Source organism: Lynx rufus, unplaced genomic scaffold (assembly GCF_022079265.1).
Source record: "Lynx rufus isolate CCGP_SWC_20201006 ecotype Redwood Valley unplaced genomic scaffold, mLynRuf1.p SCAF_4, whole genome shotgun sequence".
NCBI classification, from domain to species: Eukaryota; Metazoa; Chordata; class Mammalia; order Carnivora; family Felidae; genus Lynx; species Lynx rufus.
The window spans coordinates 101,446,072-101,465,713 of record NW_025814856.1 but is presented as its reverse complement, the minus strand read 5'-3'; the positions used below and the strand labels follow the sequence as shown (position 1 = coordinate 101,465,713).

Here is a 19,642-nt window from a genome sequence, read left to right as displayed (position 1 = left end):
GAAAGTACCATAGTGTCTTGATGATTACAGCTTTGGGATACAGCTTGAAGTCTGGAATTATGATGCCTTCAGCTTTGGTTTTCTCTTTCAACATTACTTTGGCTATTTGGGGGTCTTTTCTGGTTCCATACAAGTTTAATTTTTTTTTAATTTTTTTTTAATGTTTATTTATTTTTGAGACAGAGAGAGACAGAGCATGAACGGGGGAGGGTCAGAGAGAGAGGGAGACACAGAATCTGAAACAGGCTCCAGGCTCTGAGCGGTCAGCACAGAGCCTGACGCGGGGCTCGAACTCACGGACTGTGAGATCGTGACCTGAGCCGAAGTCGGCCGCTTAACCGACTAAGCCACCCAGGCGCCCCTCCATACAAGTTTTAAAATTGTTTGTTCTAGCTCTGTGAACAATGCTGGTGTTATTTTGATAGATATTGTATTGAATGTGTAGATTGCTTTGGGTGGTATCAACATTTTAACAATATTTGTTCTTCGTATCCAGGAACATGAAATGTTTTTCCTTTTTTTTGGTGTCTTCTTCAATTTATTTCATAAGCTTTTTATAGTTCTCAGTGTACAGATCTTTTACCTCTTTGGCTAGATTTATTCCTAGGTATCTTATGGTTTTTGGTGCAGTTGTTAATGAGATCAATTCCTTGATTTTTCTTTCTGCTGCTTCATTATTGGTATATAGAAATGCAACTGATTCCTGTACATTGATTTTATATCCTGCGACTCTGTTGAATTCATGTATCAGTTCTAGCAGTTTCTGATGGAGTCTTCAGGTTTTCCATGTAGAGTATTATGTTGTCTGCCAAGAGTGAAAGTTTGACTTTTTCCTTCCAATTTATATGCCTTTTATTTATTTTGTTGTCTGATTGTTGAGGCTAGGTCTCTCAATCTTATATGAGATTTATCCATACTATTGCAGACAGTTGTGATTTGTTCATTATTATTGCTATATAGTATTTCATTCTGTAAGTAAACTACAATTTATTTTTTCACTTTACTATTGATGGGCATCTAGATGGTTAACAACTGATAATTGAGATATATTAAGAACTTCTGTTCAACAGAAGTCACCACTAAAAGAGTAAGATGTAAAGGAAAATATTTCCTCTCTCTCTCTCTCTCTCTATATATATATATATGTATATATATATATATATATATATAAAACAAAGAACTTGTGCCTTGAATATGATACATATTATAACATATTAATAAGTCAGAGAATCCAACTCAATTGGATTCTCAATTGACACATCTCAATAGAAAATATACAAAATGACCAATAAACATACATTCAACTTCATTTGTGTTTCAGGATATGCAAATTAAAAAAATCACTGAAATGGTTGAAATAGAAAGAACAGAATACCAACAGATGGTGAAGATATGGAGCAATGGAGATTCTCAGACACTGCTGATGTGATTGTTAATTTGTATAACCGCTTTGGTAAGCTATTTGAGAGTATCTACAAATATCTATATCTATATCTATATCTATATCTATATCTATATCTATATCTATACCTATATCCCCAAAAAGATGAATACAAGATGTTCTTAGCAGCACATTTGCTGTGGCCCCTAAAAACCATCTTTCTTTTTAAGATGCCCTACAGGTGATTTTGAGGACCAGTCAGGATTGAGAACCACGACAATGTCAGATGCACTTCCGATAGAACTTAAATTTAAAATTTATTTTTGTGTAGTGATTTAATTTCTTTTTGTGTACTGATTTCCTAATATGATAGGAAAATCATAAGCCATTCCCTTTCTCCTTTTAAAGAAATAAGGTTAAATGATGAAAATGGCTAAAACTTATTTATAAAATACTTATTTTTTTAATTTGTTGAAATACTAAATATTTTAAAGAATTTTTTTCTTACGTGGTAGAATCTTAAGAGGTCTTTGGCACTGATGGTAGGATCTAATTTGGAAAGAGATCAAAGTCAAGAAAAAGTAATGATAATCCCTTAGTAATAAGTTTGTACTGTAATATAATATAACTTGGTCCTCAGCTGAATCCTGGAATTAAAAAAAAAAAAAAAAAAAGGAGACTGGAAACTATTTCCCTTCCCAGGGAAGCCACCTATTCCTCAAGCGACATCACCAGGGCAACCATCTTTTAAGTCAGTCTCTCACTACAGAGGCCCCAAATGGAGCCAGGTTCTCTTCTGGATGTTAATTGTCCCAACCCTCCTGATAGCCCTGGAGGTGTTTTTCCTCCCTGCTATTTGACAGGTGAAGGAGTTGTGGTATTAACATTTAATGGAGAAGGGGGTTGTGATTAGGGGGGAAGAGTCTCATAATGCTGTTTAGGGAGGTGATAAAATTTAAGAAACACTGCTGTAGCTACATATTAGAGAGAGGAGGGTACTATAATTAGGTTTTAGCCTGTCACTGAAAATCCATTTTCCAGTGGGACATGACAGGGCTGAATTTTGCATAATTTTACCTGGAAGAAAGCCTTACTGTACCTTGGGAAGAAATACAGCGTTTCCCATTCAAATAATCTGGGCTTGCTTATAGTGAGCACCATCATTATGTCATTCTTTTGTCCACAAGTCTGTCCTGAAGATCCTGTTGGGCATTCCTGAGCTAGCTAGCTGCAGAGTTATTAGTGGGTCTAGGAGGTTAGGAAACTGGAGGACTGGTAGAGGGTGAAAAATATGATTGCAAGTGCTTATGAGCAAGGCAGTTTAGCACTGATTTACCCTGCTAGGGTCTGGTTATGCAAAGTGTGGTCCTCAAACGGCAGCATTAGCACCACCTGGGAGCTTGTTAGAACTGCGGCATCTCTGGCCTCATCTCTGGCCCCACTTCAGCCCTACGGAGTCAGGAAGTGAAGTTCACAAGACTCCCAGGTGATTTGTATGCACATTAGATTTTTGAGAAGCACAACTTTAGGCTAGTGGTTCTCAGCACTGGCAACAATTAGAATCACCTGGAGAGACTGACAACTTTAAGACCCTCAGGCCCGACTCAGGACTATATAGATTAGGAGCCTGCTCAGGTAGGCTCTTGTGGGTGGGTGTTTTATGCTGAGTGACCTGACTTATGGTCTGAATAGATCACTCTGCTGCTCTGAGGGGTAGTCTGTGAATGTGTGTGTGGAAGTGGGACCGGACCAGGAATGGAAGCAGGGAGACCTTCCATATATGCTCTGTCAAGCCGGGAAAAAACCGGATCAGTGTTTTTTTTTTTTTTGTTTGTTTGTTTGTTTGTTTTTTACTTATACCTCTAGGCTTCCCTTCAAGGTAGGAAAAAGATCCCAATTTCACTTACCATATTATGGCCCACATCCTCACCTGGACTCTGTGCTGCACAGGAGCATTGCAAGTAATCTACATTTTAAGAACGTCACTTGGCAGCAGCATATCAAGAGTGGATTCCCCAGGAACAAGGGAGGAAGTAAAGAAGCTGCTAAAGTAGCTTTCCAGGAGAGACATGATGGTGGCTTCATCTAGGGCGGGTAGCAGAAGAGACCAGAAGAGTTGTATTTTGACTGATTTTTGAACCACAGTTGCTGATGGAGTTGGATTTGGTAAGTCAAAAGAGGATTCCTTGGCATTTTTAATTTAAACCAGGCTTTAAAAAACCTGTTAATATGGTTAATTATATCCTTTAAAATTTTTTTTAATGTTTATTTATTTTTGAGAGAGAGAAAGAGAGCACCAGGAGACACAGAATCTGAAGCAGGCTCCAGGCTCTGAGCTGTCAGAACCCAACACAGGGCTCAAACTCACAAACCACAAGATCATGACCTGAGCCAAAGTTGGATGCTTAACCAACTGAGCCACCCACGCACCCCTATCCTTTCTATTTTTAATCCAGATTTCCCTCTCTCACACACACACAATTATATAATGCTTTGGATAATTAAACTTTCAGAGCCCTAGGAGTATCTGAACACTGTTCTCACATCACTCTTCGATCTGTGTTGTGACTCTCAGATTTACTATATGTGCCAAATCCAAGCTTAGTGTTCAGTGTTGGCCCACTTTGTGCTTGTTGAAACAGGCGTTGCAGTTCTCTTGGAAAAAGCAGGGTTTCTCAGCCTTAGCACTCTTGATACTTTGGGCTCCATAATTACTTCTCTGTTGTGGGGACTATCCTATACATTGCAGGATGTTTCATAGCATCCCTGGCCTCTAGTCATTCAATTCCTGTAGCACCTTCCCAGTTGTGACGACCCAAAATGTCTCCAGATGTTAAGAGCTATGATCCAGAGGGTTAGATTGTCCCAGGTCAAAAACAGCTCAACCAGAGCTGGGAGGAGGACTTGCAGTGTAAGTTTTTGGTTAGTTAGTAGGATTGTTCCTCAAGGGGACTCTGCCTTCCTTTCATTCAAGGTGCTTTTTGGGTCTTTGAACTGATTTACATCTGGCAGTTGGCTGAGGGGCCACAATTCTTTATTGCTAAGTAAGGTATGACTTCTTTTCACCACACTGCTTCTACAAATAAACAAGACACTAGTAGGGGGATATTTATTTCTGTTCTAGGAACATCATGATCAACTATTGGATGTCCTATGGGTCAGACTTTGGTGATGACTTTCGGTTTTGCTGTCTGTTATGGTAACATCTTCCTCATCTTTTGTTATTAAAAAAACAAACAAACCCCTGCCACCCCAGGATCTCATCATTCCCATTGAAATCAGGGACCCCAGTTTGATGGCAGCATTACTTCCTTTCATTTCTAACATTTAGACAACAGCCACCACAGAGTTCTTGATTGATGCTAGGCTTCTTTCCTTAATGTGTTTCTTAAAGCCTTAGTGAAAGGTGTATCCTCTGGGCTATTCTGAGGAACATAGAGGGTATTACATAATAAATCTCCTTAAGCATATCATTTTCCCTAATCCTTAGGATCCTTTCATCAGCATACCAAGACGGTTATGAAACTTCAAATCCATTTAGGACAGAGTGTCTCTAACTCCAGGTTTTAGTAACCAACCAACCAAACTTTCCAAGACATTCACAGCCCCTAGAGCCAACACATTTATTCCAGAAACTCAGCCTAGTGCACCAAAAACAACTGATTTCAGGAGGTCCAACATTATATTTCTTCTCTGATCCAGTACAACTTAGGATCCATTCTCATGCACAATACTGAGGTTCTGTCAATATTAATTGACAAAATCTTGCGTGTGTGTGTGTGTGTGCATTGAACTTCTTATGAGTTATACTTTATAGCTTCCCTCCTGGGACCTTCTGGGACTTGAACAGGTATAGAGGAAATGAGAGGCATGAGGGTAGTTCTTGAGGAAGAACAGTGGTTTCCTGCAAGGTAATTCCTTTAGGAGAAGATGTTATAGCTTCTTCCTACTAGGGAAGACCAATCTCTTCAGAGGTGGAAGGGCTGATTCTGTAGGCAAAGGAGGATCAGTAGAATTTAGGGGTTCAAGGTCCTCAGCTTTATTGGATTCTGCTCATATGTTCCTATCCTCAATTTTAAGTCCTATTCCTACTCAGTCTATGTTCTGACCTTAACATGAGAAACCCTGCAAAGTTCAGAATTCAATTTGTATTGTAATTCAGCTCCCCACAGAATTGAATTTCATGTTTGCTTTTCAGAAATCTTGACTCTAGAACAGGATATCTCTATCTTTGAGGACAATGATATATCCTTAAGCTCATCAATTTGTTTCCTCGTGTTCTTCAGTGCACTTAGTAGCAGCCACTCAATCCCAAACTACTTTTTTATTCTTGCTGAAATCTTTGGTAACAATTAGTTCACTCAAATCCTTCCCTTTTATTGACACTTGATTACAGGTGTCTACAGGTGATACTTCAAGTACTCTTTTGCATGTCATAAACTACCAGTGTCTCCTCTACTATTGCCTCTCTAATTATATCAGAAAATCAATTCCAGATAGCCCCAAACTAATTTAGAGTGCCATCCTTAAGGTTCTGTTCCCCTGGAACCATAAATGATACAGCATCAATTCTGTATCAGTCAGAGTTCAATAAGAGTGATATGAAATGCATGATCTTGCTGGATTTAGATCTTCCACAATTGGGGGAGGTGATGAAGAAGTCTATAGAAAGTTGCATCTGGTATGCCTAGTGGTAGGCCTGAGGTCCATGCAGTCAGTAGGTCCAGGAATTGGGAAGAAAAGCTGAGTGTGAATCAGGGGAGAGTGGTGATGAACTGGAACCACTTGTGCCTCCAGCTTGATCATGTACAGGACCTCCCTCCCCTCCCCCACCTCCTCCAGCACCTGACCCAGGACTTGGAGAAGCTGAAGGAGGAGATACAGAGGGAGCTGGAGAAGCCAAGGGCACAGCTGCTGCCCCCCTCCTACAAGGTGAGCCAACACATCTGTAGCAATACAAGTGAACTGCCACAGGGTACCCTGCACTGACCGCTAGATCTTAATGGCTGCTGCTTTTTTTGGAAGTTGAAATTTCATGCAAGCTTTTCTTACATCCCACTATAACCCACCACTACACAGGAAGGGAATTCTGGGAAATAAAGTTCCAATTTAGCTTAATTAACACAGTAGAAAGCTACCATAGACGGGGTTGGATTTGAGCTTGATTCTGGGACTAGAGCTGACAGCAGTTGTTGATGGATTGGATTTGGTAGATTAGGGATGCAGAATTACCTGTTAATTTTTGTTGGAATACTTTTTCTTATTGATTATTTTTTTAAGGTTTATTCATTTTTCAAAGACAGACAGAACGTGAGCAGGGGAGGGGCAGAGGAAAAGGGAGACAGAATTTGAAACAGGCTCCAGGCTCTGAGCTGTCAGCACAAAGCCTGACGCGGGGCCAAACTCACCAACCGTAAGATCATGACCTGAGCTGAAGTTGGACTCTTTTTTTTTTTTTTTCAATATATGAAATTTATTGTCAAATTGGTTTCCATACAACACCCAGTGCTCATCCCAAAAGGTGCCCTCCTCAATACCCATCACCCACCCTCCCCTCCTTCCCATCCCCCATCAACCCTCAGTTTGTTCTCAGTTTTTAAGAGTCTCTTATGCTTTGGCTCTCTCCCACTCTAACCTCTTTTTTTTTCTTCCCCTCCCCCATGAGTTTCTGTTAAGTTTCTCAGGATCCACATAAGAGTGAAAACATATGGTATCTGTCTTTCTCTGTATGGCTTATTTCACTTAGCATCACACTCTCCAGTTCCATCCACGTTGCTACAAAGGGCCATATTTCATTCTTATTGCCACGTAGTACTCCATTGTGTATATAAACCACAATGTCTTTATCCATTCATCAGTTGATGGACATTTAGGCTCTTTCCATAATTTGGCTATTATTGAGAGTGCTGCTATAAACATTGGGGTACAAGTGCCCCTATGCATCAGTACTCCTGTATCCCTTGGGTAAATCCCTAGCAGTGCTATTGCTGGGTCATAGGGTAGGTCTATCTTTAATTTTTTGAGGAACCTCCACACTGTTTTCCAGAGTGGCTGCACCAATTTGCATTCCCACCAACAGTGCAAGAAGGTTCTCTTTTCTCCACATCCTCGCCAGCATCTATAGCCTCCTGATTTGTTCATTTTGGCCACTCTGACTGGCATGAGGTGACATCTGAGTGTGGTTTTGATGTGTATTTCCCTGATGAGGAGCGACATTGAGCATCTTTTCATGTGCCTGGTGGCCATCCAGATGTCTTCTTTAGAGAAGTGTCTATTCATGTTTTCTGCCCATTTCTTCACTGGGTTATTTGTTTTTCGGGTGTGGAGTTGGGTGAGCTCTTTATACATTTTGGATACTAGCCCTTTGTCCGATATGTCATTTGCAAATATCTTTTCCCATTCCGTTGGTTGCCTTTTAGTTTTGTTGGTTGTTTCCTTTGCTGTGCAGAAGCTTTTTCTCTTCATAAGGTCCCAGTAGTTCATTTTTGCTTTTAATTCCCTTGCCTTTGGGGATGTGTCAAGTAAGAGATTGCTACGGCTGAGGTCAGAGAGGTCTTTTCCTGCTTTCTCCTCTAGGGTTTTGATGGTTTCCTGTCTCACATTCAGGTCCTTTATCCATTTGGAGTTTATCTTTGTGAATGGTGCAAGAAAGTGGTCTAGTTTCAACCTTCTGCATGTTGCTGTCCAGTTCTCCCAGCACCATTTGTTAAAGAGGCTGTCTTTTTTCCATTGGATGTTCTTTCCTGCTTTGTCAAAGATGAGTTGGCCATACGTTTGTGGGTCTAGTTCTGGGGTTTCTATTCTATTCCATTGGTCTGTGTCTGTTTTTGTGCCAATACCATGCTGTCTTGATGATGACAGCTTTGTAGTAGAGGCTAAAGTCTGGGATTGTGATGCTTCCTGCTTTGGGCTTCTTCTTCAAAATTACTTTGGCTACTCGGGGCCTTTTGTGGTTCCATATGAATTTTAGGATTGCTTGTTCTAGTTTCGAGAAGAATGCTGGTGCAATTTTGATTGGGATTGCATTGAATGTGTAGATAGCTTTGGGTAGTATTGACATTTTGACAATAATTATTCTTCCAGTCCATGAGCATGGAATGTTTTTCCATTTCTTTATATCTTCTTCAATTTCCTTCATAAGCTTTCTATAGTTTTCAGCATACAGATCTTTTACATCTTTGGTTAGATTTATCCCTAGGTATTTTATGCTTCTTGGTGCAATTGTGAATGGGATCAGTTTCTTTATTTGTCTTTCTGTTGCTTCATTATTAGTGTATAAGAATGCAACTGATTTCTGGACATTGATTTTGTATCCTGCAACTTTGCTGAATTCATGTATCAGTTCTAGCAGACTTTTGTTGGAGTCTATCGTATTTTCCATGTATAATATCGTGTCATCTGCAAAAAGTGAAAGCTTGACTTCATCTTTGCCAATTTTGATGCCTTTGATTTCCTTTTGTTGTCTGATTGCTGATGCTAGAACTTCCAACACTATGTTAAACAACAGCAGTGAGAGTGGGCATCCCTGTCGTGTTCCTGATCTCAGGGAAAAAGCTCTCAGTTTTTCCCCATTGAGGATGATGTGAGCTGTAGGATTTTCATAAATGGCTTTTATGATGTTTAAGTATGTTCCTTCTATCCCGACTTTCTTGAGGGTTTTTATTAAGAAACGTTGCTGGATTTTGTCGAAGGCCTTCTCTGCGTCGATTGACAGGATCATATGGTTCTTCTCTTTTTTTTTGTTAATGTGATGTATCACGTTGATTGATTTGCGAATGTTGAACCAGCCCTGCATCCCAGGAATGAATCCCACTTGATCATGGTGAATAATTCTTTTTATATGCCGTTGAATTCGATTTGCTAGTATCTTATTGAGAATTTTTGCATCCATACTCATCAGGGATATGGCCTGTAGTTCTCTTTTTTTACTGGATCTCTGTCTGGTTTAGGAATCAAAGTAATACTGGCTTCATAGAATGAGTCTGGAAGTTTTCTTTCCCTTTCTATTTTTTGGAATAGCTTGAGAAGGATAGGTATTATCTCTGCTTTAAACGTCTGGTAGAATTCCCCTGGGAAGCCATCTGGTCCTGGACTCTTATTTGTTGGGAGATTTTTGATAACTGATTCAATTTCTTCACTGGTTATGGGTCTGTTCAAGCTTTCTATTCCCTCCTGATTGAGTTTTGGAAGAGTGTGGGTGTTTAGGAATTTGTCCATTTCTTCCAGGTTGTCCAGTTTGTTGGCATATAATTTTTCATAGTATTCCCTGATAATTGCTTGTATCTCTGAGGGATTGGTTGTCATAATTCCATTTTCATTCATGATTTTATCTATTTGGGTCATCTCCCTTTTCTTTTTGAGAAGCCTGGCTAGAGGTTTATCAATTTTGTTTATTTTTTCAAAAAACCAACTCTTGGTTTCGTTGATCTGCTCTACAGTTTTTTTAGATTCTATATTGTTTATGTCTGCTCTGATCTTTATTATTTCTCTTCTTCTGCTGGGTTTAGGCTGTCTTTGCTGTTCTGCTTCTATTTCCTTTAGGTGTGCTGTTAGATTTTGTATGTGGGATTTTTCTTATTTCTTGAGATAGGCCTGGATTGCAATGTATTTTCCTCTCAGGACTGCCTTCGCTGCATCCCAAAGCGTTTGGATTGTTGTATTTTCATTTTCGTTTGTTTCCATATATTTTTTAATTTCTTCTCTAATTGCCTGGTTGACTCACTCATTCTTTAGTAGGGTGTTCTTTAACCTCCATGCTTTTGGAGGTTTTCCAGACTTTTTCCTGTGGTTGATTTCAAGTTTCATAGCATTGTGGTCTGAAAGTATGCATGGTATGATCTCAATTCTTGTATACTTATGAAGAGCTGTTTTGTGACCCAGTATATGATCTATCTTGGAGAATGTTCCATGTGCACTCGAGAAGAAAGTATATTCTGTTGCTTTGGGATGCAGAGTTCTAAATAGATCTGTCAAGTCCATCTGATCCAATGTCTCATTCAGGGCCCTTGTTTCTTTATTGACCGTGTGTCTAGATGATCTATCCATTTCTGTAAGTGGAGTGTTAAAGTCCCCTGCAATGACCACATTCTTATCAATAAGGTTGCTTATGTTTGTGAGTAATTGTTTTATATATTTGGGGGCTCCTGTATTCGGCACATAGACATTTGTAATTGTTAGCTCTTCCTGATGGATAGACCCTGTGATTATTATAGAATGCCCTTCTTCATCTCTTGTTACAGCCTTCAATTTAAAGTCTAGTTTGTCTGATATAAGTATGGCTACTCCAGCTTTCTTTTGGCTTCCAGTAGCATGATAAATAGTTCTCCATCTCCTCACTCTCAATCTGAAGGTGTCCTCAGGTCTAAAATGAGTCTCTTGTAGACAGCAAATAGATGGGTCTTGTTTTTTTATACATTCTGATACACTATGTCTTTTGGTTGGCGCATTTAGTCCATTTACGTTCAGTGTTATTATAGTAAGATATGGGTTTAGAGTCATTGTGATGTCTGTATGTTTTATGCTTGTAGCAATGTCTCTGGTACTTTGTCTCACAGGATCCCCTTTAGAATCTCTTGTAGGGCTGGTTTAGTGGTGATGAATTCCTTCAGTTTTTGTTTGTTTGGGAAGACCTTTATCTCTCCTTCTATTCTAAATGACAGACTTGCTGGATAAACGATTCTTGGCTACGTATTTTTTCCATTCATCACATTGAAGATCTCCTGCCAATCCTTTCTGGCCTGCCAAGTTTCAGAAGAGAGATCAGTCACGAGTCTTATAGGTCTCCCTTTATATGTGAGGGCACGTTTATCCCTTGCTGCTTTCAGAATTTTCTCTTTATCCTTGTATTTTGCCAGTTTCACTATGATGTGTCATGCAGAAGATCGATTCAAGTTACATCTGAAGGGAGTTCTCTGTGCCTCTTGGATTTCAATGTCTTTTTCCTTCCCCAGTTCAGGGAAGTTCTCAGCTATTATTTCTTCAAGTACACCTCAGCACCTTTCCCTCTCTCTTCCTCCTCTGGGATACCAATTATGCATATATTATTTCTTTTTAGTGTATCACTTAGTTCTCTAATTTTCCCCTCATACTCTTGGATTTTTTTTATCTCTCTTTTTCTCAGCTTCCTCTTTTTCCATAATTTTATCTTCTAGTTCACCTATTCTCTCCTCTGCCTCTTCAATCCGAGCCGTGGTCGTTTCCATTTTATTTTGCAGCTTGTTTATGGCATTTTTTAGCTCCTCCTGACTATTCCTTAGTCCCTTGATCTCTGTAGCAAGAAATTCTCTGCTGTCCTCTATACTGTTTTTAAGCCCAGCAATTAATTTTATGACTATTATTCTAAATTCACTTTCTGTTATATTGTTTAAATCCTTTTTGATCAGTTCATTAGCTGTTGTTATTTCCTGGAGATTCTTTTGAGGGGATTCTTCAGTTTGGTCATTTTGGATAGTCCCTGGAGTGGTGTGGACCTTCAGGGCACTTCCCCTGTGCTGTCTCGAATAAATGGAGTTGGTGGGCGGGGCCGCAGTCAGACCTGATGTCTGCCCCCAGCCCACCGCTGGGGCCACAGTCAGACTGGTGTGCCCCTCTCCTAGGGGCAGGATTCACTGTGGGGTGGCGTGGCCCGTCTGGGCTACTTGCACACTGCCAGGCTTGTGGTGCTGGGGATCTGGCATATTAGCTGGGGTGGATAGGCAAGGTGCACGGGGGCGGGAGGGGCAGGCTTAGCTCGCTTCTCCTTCGGTGATCCGCTTCCGGAGGGGGCCTGTGGCACCAGGAGGGAGTCAGACCCACCGCAGGAGGGGTGGATCCGCAGAAGCACAGTGTTGGGTGTTTGCACGGTGCAAGCAAGTTTTCTGGCAGGAACTGGTTCCCTTTGGGATTTTGGCTGGGGGATGGGCGAGGGAGATGGCGCTGGCGAGCGCCTTTGTTCCCTGCCAAACTGAGCTCTGTCATCCCCCGGCTCAGCAACTCTCCCTCCCATTGTCCTCCAGCCCTCTCGCTCTCCGAGCAGAGCTGTTAACTTATAACCTTCCAGATGTCAAGTCCCGCTCACTGTTGGAACACACTCCATCCGGCCCCTCAGCTTTTGCCAGCCAGACTCGGGGGCTCTGCTTGGCCGGCGAGCCGCCCCTCCGCCCCGGCTCCCTCCCGCCAGTCCGTGGAGCGCGCACCGCCTCTCCGCCCTTCCTACCCTCTTCCGTGGGCCTCTCGTCTGGCTTGGGTCCGGTGACTCCGTTCTGCTAGTCTTCTGGCGGTTTTCTGGGTTATTTAGGCAGGTGTAGGTGGAATCTAAGTGACCAGCAGGACGCGGTGAGCCCAGCGTCCTCCTACACTGCCATCTTCCTCTTTTTTTCTGAAGTCGGACTCTTAACTGACTGAGCCACCCAGGTGCCCCTGGAATACTTTTTTTTTTTTTTAACTCAAAAGTTTCTGTTCCTTTTTTGGAGTAAAACAGGCTCTTTGCTCTTTACAAGCTTATTTCTGAGTTATAAGAAATGATCTACCTCCCTGTCACTGTTTTTGTAATTCCTGTTTTCCAACATTCAATCTTGGCTGCCACAGACAGAAAACACGAGGACGTGTTTTCTTGCATCTGTAGTGGAAACTTTAACAGACACTATCTGCTACAAGTGGGTTACATATGTGCATTAATGTTTTTAGCAATGTCATTAATGTTGGTTATGCTTTTTTAAAATTTTTAGAGACAGCAAGAGAGAGTGAGAGGCCACTTGAGTGCAAGCAGGGGAGAGGGACAGAGAGAGAGAATCCCAACCAGGCTCCACACTGAGTGTGGAGCCCCATGTGGTGCTCAGTCCCACCACCCTGGGATCATGTCCTGAGCTAAAATCAAGAGTCAGGTGGGCAACCAACTCAACCACCCTGGCGCCCCAGTTATGCTCTCCTTTTTAATCTGGATTATGTTCTCTGTCTTAGACCTAGGTATTGATTTTGATAAATAGCTTTTCATAGTCCTAGAGTGCCTGAATACTGCCTCAGTAGGTGGCCATTATCCTCACATCATACTTCAGGCCTCTTGCTCCCTTATCAAGTCAAGATTAATGTGTAGTTCTCACTTTCAGAAATCAGACCCACCTCTTGCTTGTTGAAGCTCTTTTTTCCAGTGACTGCCAGATCAGCCTCTTTTTCTGATTCATTTCTTTCCTTCTCAGCTTTTGTTGCCTACCCTTCCTTCAGTTGTTTCTCTAGCATTTCATCCTCAAGGCCCTGCCTTTTATTTTTCTTTTGCTCTTCAAGAAGGATATGTTCCACTATCTCAGGGGATGGTACCAATACTCTGGTGGCTTGTAATCTGCATAAAAGCACCTGCTATTTTTTGAGTAACTACCCTATGCCATTCATTTTATTAATATAAACCTTTAATTTAAAAAAACTATAATCTTTTGTAAGTAACCCTTGAAGCAGGTATTAAGGATCTCCATTTTCAAATGGGGAAACTGAGACTTGGTAAAGTTTAGGAATTTTGATTGAGTCTGTTAGTATGTGGGTTGGAACCAAAGCCTGTCTAACTTGTAAGCTATTGTCATAACAACTAAGGTTTACTGCCAACTAAAGATCCAGCTCCAATCTCCTCATTGTCAGACTTATATATCCCATGGCATGCTGAGAGATACCACCTGAATTTCAAACTTAATATCTATAAATCCATGTCAGTATTACCAGTCTCACACATCATTCCACCACTCCAGCCTCATCCAAAGTATACATACCTCCTCAGGCATTCCCGTTCTTTTCAAGGTAACAGTCTCTGAAAGTTTCTGAAGCTGGAAGCCTCTTTGGGCACTCAATCTCCCGTACTGCTTCATCTGATTGCTCCCCATGTCCTCCAGGACTGGGGTCAGAGGTATCTCTGTGTCACTGTGGTTCCTGATACTCTCTCCTACCTCCTTCCTGGACTCCTGCCACTGTTCTTTCCATTTCACAGTTGGCTTTTTACACTGCTGCCAAAATTATCTTCAGGAAAAAAAAATCAATCCAGTCCTGTCAGTTTGCTTTAAAACCTCTTTTGATACCCTTTTGCCTCCAGAATAAATTTTAGTCTCCTTGGTATGCCCCTCAAGGCCCTTGACAATTGGTCTAGCCTGTCTTGCAGTCAGCTATTTTTCAGACATACACAAGTGATTATTTTTCATATGGATAGAGACGCCATAGAGGTGCAGAATATACAAGCATTTCAAAACTTGAATTCATTTTGATTTTTTTATCACACACTTTCTCAATCAATGGGTACTAAAAAGCACAACTAGTATCATGTGGAGTTGTAATTTTATGTTTGGTAGGAAAAGGATTCTTCTAATGTAAATACTGGGAACCAACTAGATCATATTTTCATGAAATATTTCTTCCAGGTTTTAGAATTTAATTATTTCAAGTAACTTTCTTAGCCAAAGCTATTAGTGGGTTATGGACTCTTAAGTTCAAGGGTATAGCTGATAAATTTGTTTTTTGTTTTTTGTTTTTTGTTTTTTTTTAATTTTTTTTCAACGTTTATTTATTTTTGGGACAGAGAGAGACAGAGCATGAACGGGGGAGGGGCAGAGAGAGAGGGAGACACAGAATCGGAAACAGGCTCCAGGCTATGAGCCATCAGCCCAGAGCCTGACGCGGGGCTCGAACTCACGGATCGCGAGATCGTGACCTGGCTGAAGTCGGACGCTTAACCGACTGCGCCACCCAGGCGCCCCGATAAATTTGTTTTTTAAAAAATTTTTTTAATGTTTTTATTTATTTCTGAGACAGACAGAACATGAACGGGGGAGGGGCAGAGAAAGAGAGAGAGACACAGAATCTGAAGCAGGCCCCAGGCTCTGAGCTGTCAGCACAGAGCCCAACGTGGGGCTCAAACTCACAAACTGCGAGATCATGACCTGAGCCAAAGTTGGACGCTCGACTGACTGAGCCACCCAGGCACCCCTGATGAATTTTTTAATGTATATTTGTGGAGAGGAACAGAGGAGGTTTGCATGATAGGATGATTGAACGATATTAGCCCAGAGATCCATAAAAAGCAGGGTATTACTTTATTCTTTCTTAATTCAAATAAAATACTTTTAAAATGCCCCTTACTCTTTTAATAGACTACAGTCAGGGAATAAAGGCAGAGGAAGGAAAAATAAACCATTTAATACTGTAATGTCATGCTATGAAACTCTGACTTTGTGTCCTGTGGTAAAAGAGGGAATATAGCTATTTTCATTCTCAAGAAGCCACTAGTTTTTCAGCAGCATCCTCTAGCACGCTGTCTTGTGTGGCCAGTCTCCCACTGGAGAAGCAGTGTGTGTGAAGGTTAGAGAGGGGTGGGCTGTGGATTCAAAGATTTGGATTCAGATCCTAGGCATACTGTCTGACCTTCCACAAATCAAAGCTCTGAGACTCCATTTTTTTTCCCTTCAAAGGGGAATAAAATAAAAACTTTGAAGTTGTAGTGAGGTTTATATGAAGTCAAGTTGGTCTGCAGGAAATTTATCCAGGTTCATTTACCTTTCTACTGCATTATGCCTCCCAATACCTTCTTTATGTTTGGTGCTTCAGTCTCTGACTAGAACTGTCCTTAGAGCTGATTTAGTCCATTTGGTTTATAGATATGGAAACACAAAGAGGTCTTAGCAGGTTATCTGCAGTTACATCAAAAAGGAGTTGTAAGTCCAAGACCCTACTCTGTGCTTTTTCCCTTTTTAGCATCGATTTCATTCTTAGCGATGAAGAAATCAGACACCGGACAAATAACACTGATAGAAAATTATCTTGAACGGAGCAAACATTCAAGAGCCTACTCAATGCCAGTGCTGCATTGGGAGCTGGCAGGGTAAAGCAATCCCCTTACCTGAGGTGCTCAGAGCCTGGTAGAAACATAGATGTAACCAAAGATCTGTAGGGCAGGACAAGCAGAAATAATTGTAAGTGAAATGTCAAGTGCTGTGGACCCAGAGGAAAGAGGGATGAATTTTGTGTGGAACAACATAGAATTGGCATCTAATGTCCGTGGCAGTGTTGGGGGGTGGGGGAGGGCAGCCTACCAGCTCACCATTCATTAATTCAACACCAATCTGCGATAAATCTGTGTCAGTCAACTACTGTGTTATGATGCTAGATTTGAGAATAGGAGGAGAAATAACCTACCAAATAATGTGCACAGAGTGGGGAGAGGAATAAGACACAGAGGAAAACAAAAACAATGGTAGGCGATAATTTTCTCTAAAAGAGATATGAACCAAACAGAAGCAGCATTATTTTCAGTGCAGGAAACTAGGCAACCCCTCCCTGAATAGCTGGGACGGGGCTCGGTTTTGTCTGTGGGAATATCTCTGTTCAGTCACATTGCTTTGCTGGCAGCCAGGCACATAGGTACAGCTTTACTCCTTGCCCTCTCCGGGCTTCTCTGGCCTTTGTTCCACTCTACACACATCTGCCTCCTATCTCGTCCCCCCCACTACCCTCCCTGTCTCGGGGCTTCTGATCTGAGGTAGCATCTGCCAAACAGCAGTAGAGGCTCCACCCTTTGAAGCCCCACTGGCTCCCCACAGGAAGGAGGAGACTGGGGACTTCAGTCTACACTCATATATATGGACAAACAGAACATGGAGGAGGGGGGCAGAAAGATGGCTGAAACAGCCAATGGCTGCCCACAGCCCTGTTGGCACAGGTCTGCTTCTGATTTTGCATCATATCTTCTGTACAATTTTGACTTATTTGTAATCAGAGTAGGCCAGGGGTGCTCAACCTTGGTTGGTGAGCAGAGTCTTGAAGGGGGCTTTCAAAAGATGTGATCATCCAGGCCACAAACAGACCCATAGCAGTAGAACTCTTTTGGTTGGAGAGCAAGTCTGAGCATGTTTTGTAAAGCTGGACAGGTGTTTCTTATGATGTGTAGTTAGAGCTGAGAATCACAGGAATTAATTCAATTTTGTAGTTTTCCTTGAAAACTTATTTTTGGGAGCTACCATTATGGAAGGCTGACAAGGCAACTCCTTTCACATGTAGAAAAATACAGCTTAGGGGTGCCTGGGTGGCTCAGTTGGTTAAGCATCCGGCTCTTGGTATTGGCTCAGGTCATGATCTCACAGTTTGTGAGTTTGAGCCCTGCTAATGGTGAGGAGCCTGCTTGGGATTCTATCTGTCTCTCTCTCTCAAAATAAATAAACTTAAAAAATTAAAAGAAAAAAGTTAAGCTTAAAGATTGTAAATGATGAAGAAAATTGAAATTTCAAAATATAAAAAAATTTTAACAGTTTTTGATCTTACCCTTGAGTTCATGGGAAACTTATGGGAGTAGTTGGGAGTTTTCTGCTCAGATTCTCCTCATGTCTGGAGGTATGGATAGGGTATCCTGGTCCAGGTGTTAGATTTTTTCTTTCTTTCTTTCTGTAAATAATTGTGGTGATGTCTGGATGTCAAATATTAACTTTCACTCAAAAATAATAATTGCCAACATTTAAAAACACCCACTATGTGCTAAATGTACTGTTAGATCTCACTCGTGCTCTGATTGCATCTACACCCCACAACAGTCATGGAGGGTTGTTACATGGTTTTCACTAGACAGGTAAAGGTGCTGAGACTTAATGTCACCCAGCTTGTAAGTAATAATGCCAGGATTTAAAAATTAATATCTCTGATTCTAAAGTCCAGATTCTCAATATGACAGTTTGTGAGAACATGGAACTGAGTGGTGAGCACTGGCCAAACATAGGGTAAAATCTAGGATGCTTGAGTATATAGGTCAAAGATAAGGCTGGCATTGAGGAGGCTAGAACAGTGGGACAGGAGGTGGACAGGATGATTGTCAGGACAAGATAGAGTTGTACTTGGACATTTACCTGCTCCCATTTAAGACCCTCCTCCCTTTGGTAGAGATGATAGAATCTTGACCTGTGCTCCAATGAGTACACTCAGGTAGAGAAAGTTGACCCTCACAGTATAGCATTCCATTGAAACGCCAGTGGTCTACCACTTGGCATGGACTTTCTAACTTTCCTTGGCCCCATCAGATTTCTCAAAAGTCCTCTTGTTGCTTCTAAGCTTGCTAAGTGATTACCTTTCCTTTATTAGATTTTTATGCAGCACCTCTATATGCCAGGAAATATGCTAAGCATTGGATTGTGACAGTGTTTCCAGAAGGAATGGAAACCTGAGATGGTAAAGGGGAAAGTGTAGTTTGGGGGTACATGGTGTTATGTGTGAAAGAAGGTGGTGATTGGCTCTAGGCTTGGGGACTGGATAGGTAGCCAAGTCATGTAACTGGCTACCTGTCTAAAAAGAGTGTGCAGAACACCTGGCTGTATTTGGGCACTGGATGGACAGATAATTAGGGAGATACACTTGTCAGCTGAAAGTGGAAGGTTAGGAAGCTGGTTAGGTCAAATTCAATTAGTTGAATATCCCTTAGGAAGTGATTAAAATGAAGGCCATATCACATTTTCCAGGAACCCTTGAGACTGGGAATGGTGAATTACACCTGTTATCAGTCAGGGTTCTCCAGAGAAATAGAATAGGAGTGTGTGTGTGTGTGTGTGTGTGTGTGTGTGTGTGTGTGTGTGTATGTGTAAAGAGATTTAGTCTAAAGAATTAGCTTGTGGATTATATGGAGCTAACAAGTATGAAATCTGTAGGGCCAGTTAGCATGCTGGAAACCTAGGTAGGATCTCTATGCTACATTTCTTGACATGGAATTCTGCTCCAGGAAAAGTCAGTTTTCCCTTTAAGGTCTTCAGTTAATTGAATGAGGCCCGCTCACATTGTCACATGTAATCTTCTTAAGTCAGCTGATGGTAGAAATTAATCACATCTACAAAATTCTTTCAGAGCAACATCTAGATCAGTGTTTGACCAAACAGCTAGATATTGTGGCCTAGGCAAGTTGATACATAAAATAGAACCATCACAACACCCTTAAGCTTGGAGGTAAGGGTCAAGGGGTACTGTTGAGATGGGACTCATTATAGATGTGGTGTCACCAAATATCCCAGTAAGCTGGATTTGGAGCCATACATAAATGGCAGTGGTCTTTTCAGGGTGGTGGGGAGTACTAGTGGCCTGCTCTTGCTTGCCAGCTGTTTATAACTTTCCCTAGGCTCTCGCCATCTCTAGACTGCCCAGGAAAAGCATTCTTCTGCCTAAGTGGGGCCATGTTGCTGCCAAGTCACCAGACTGAAAGATTTCTCGGGCTGGGCAATATCCTAGCCAGAATTTCTGCTAGGCCTGTCTGAATGCTGGGAATATAGCAAATGGTGAAATTAAACT

General features: G+C 41.4%; 1 protein-coding gene across 8 annotated transcripts in view; it reads left to right on the top strand.

Annotated features, from left to right (window-relative positions):
• Positions 1-19,642, top strand: part of ASNS (asparagine synthetase (glutamine-hydrolyzing)) — a 163,335-nt gene that overhangs the window by 69,867 nt on the left and 73,826 nt on the right. For 4 of the 8 annotated variants that reach the window (XM_047094957.1, XM_047094955.1, XM_047094954.1 and 1 more), the window contains exons 3-5: positions 1,322-1,453; positions 3,248-3,547; positions 6,224-6,313. The gene's annotated coding sequence lies outside the window, so the exon portion shown is untranslated. The remainder of the gene's footprint in view (positions 1-1,321; positions 1,454-3,247; positions 3,548-6,223; positions 6,314-19,642) is intronic. The other 4 variants (XM_047094959.1, XM_047094958.1, XM_047094956.1 and 1 more) reach the window with 2 other exon arrangements.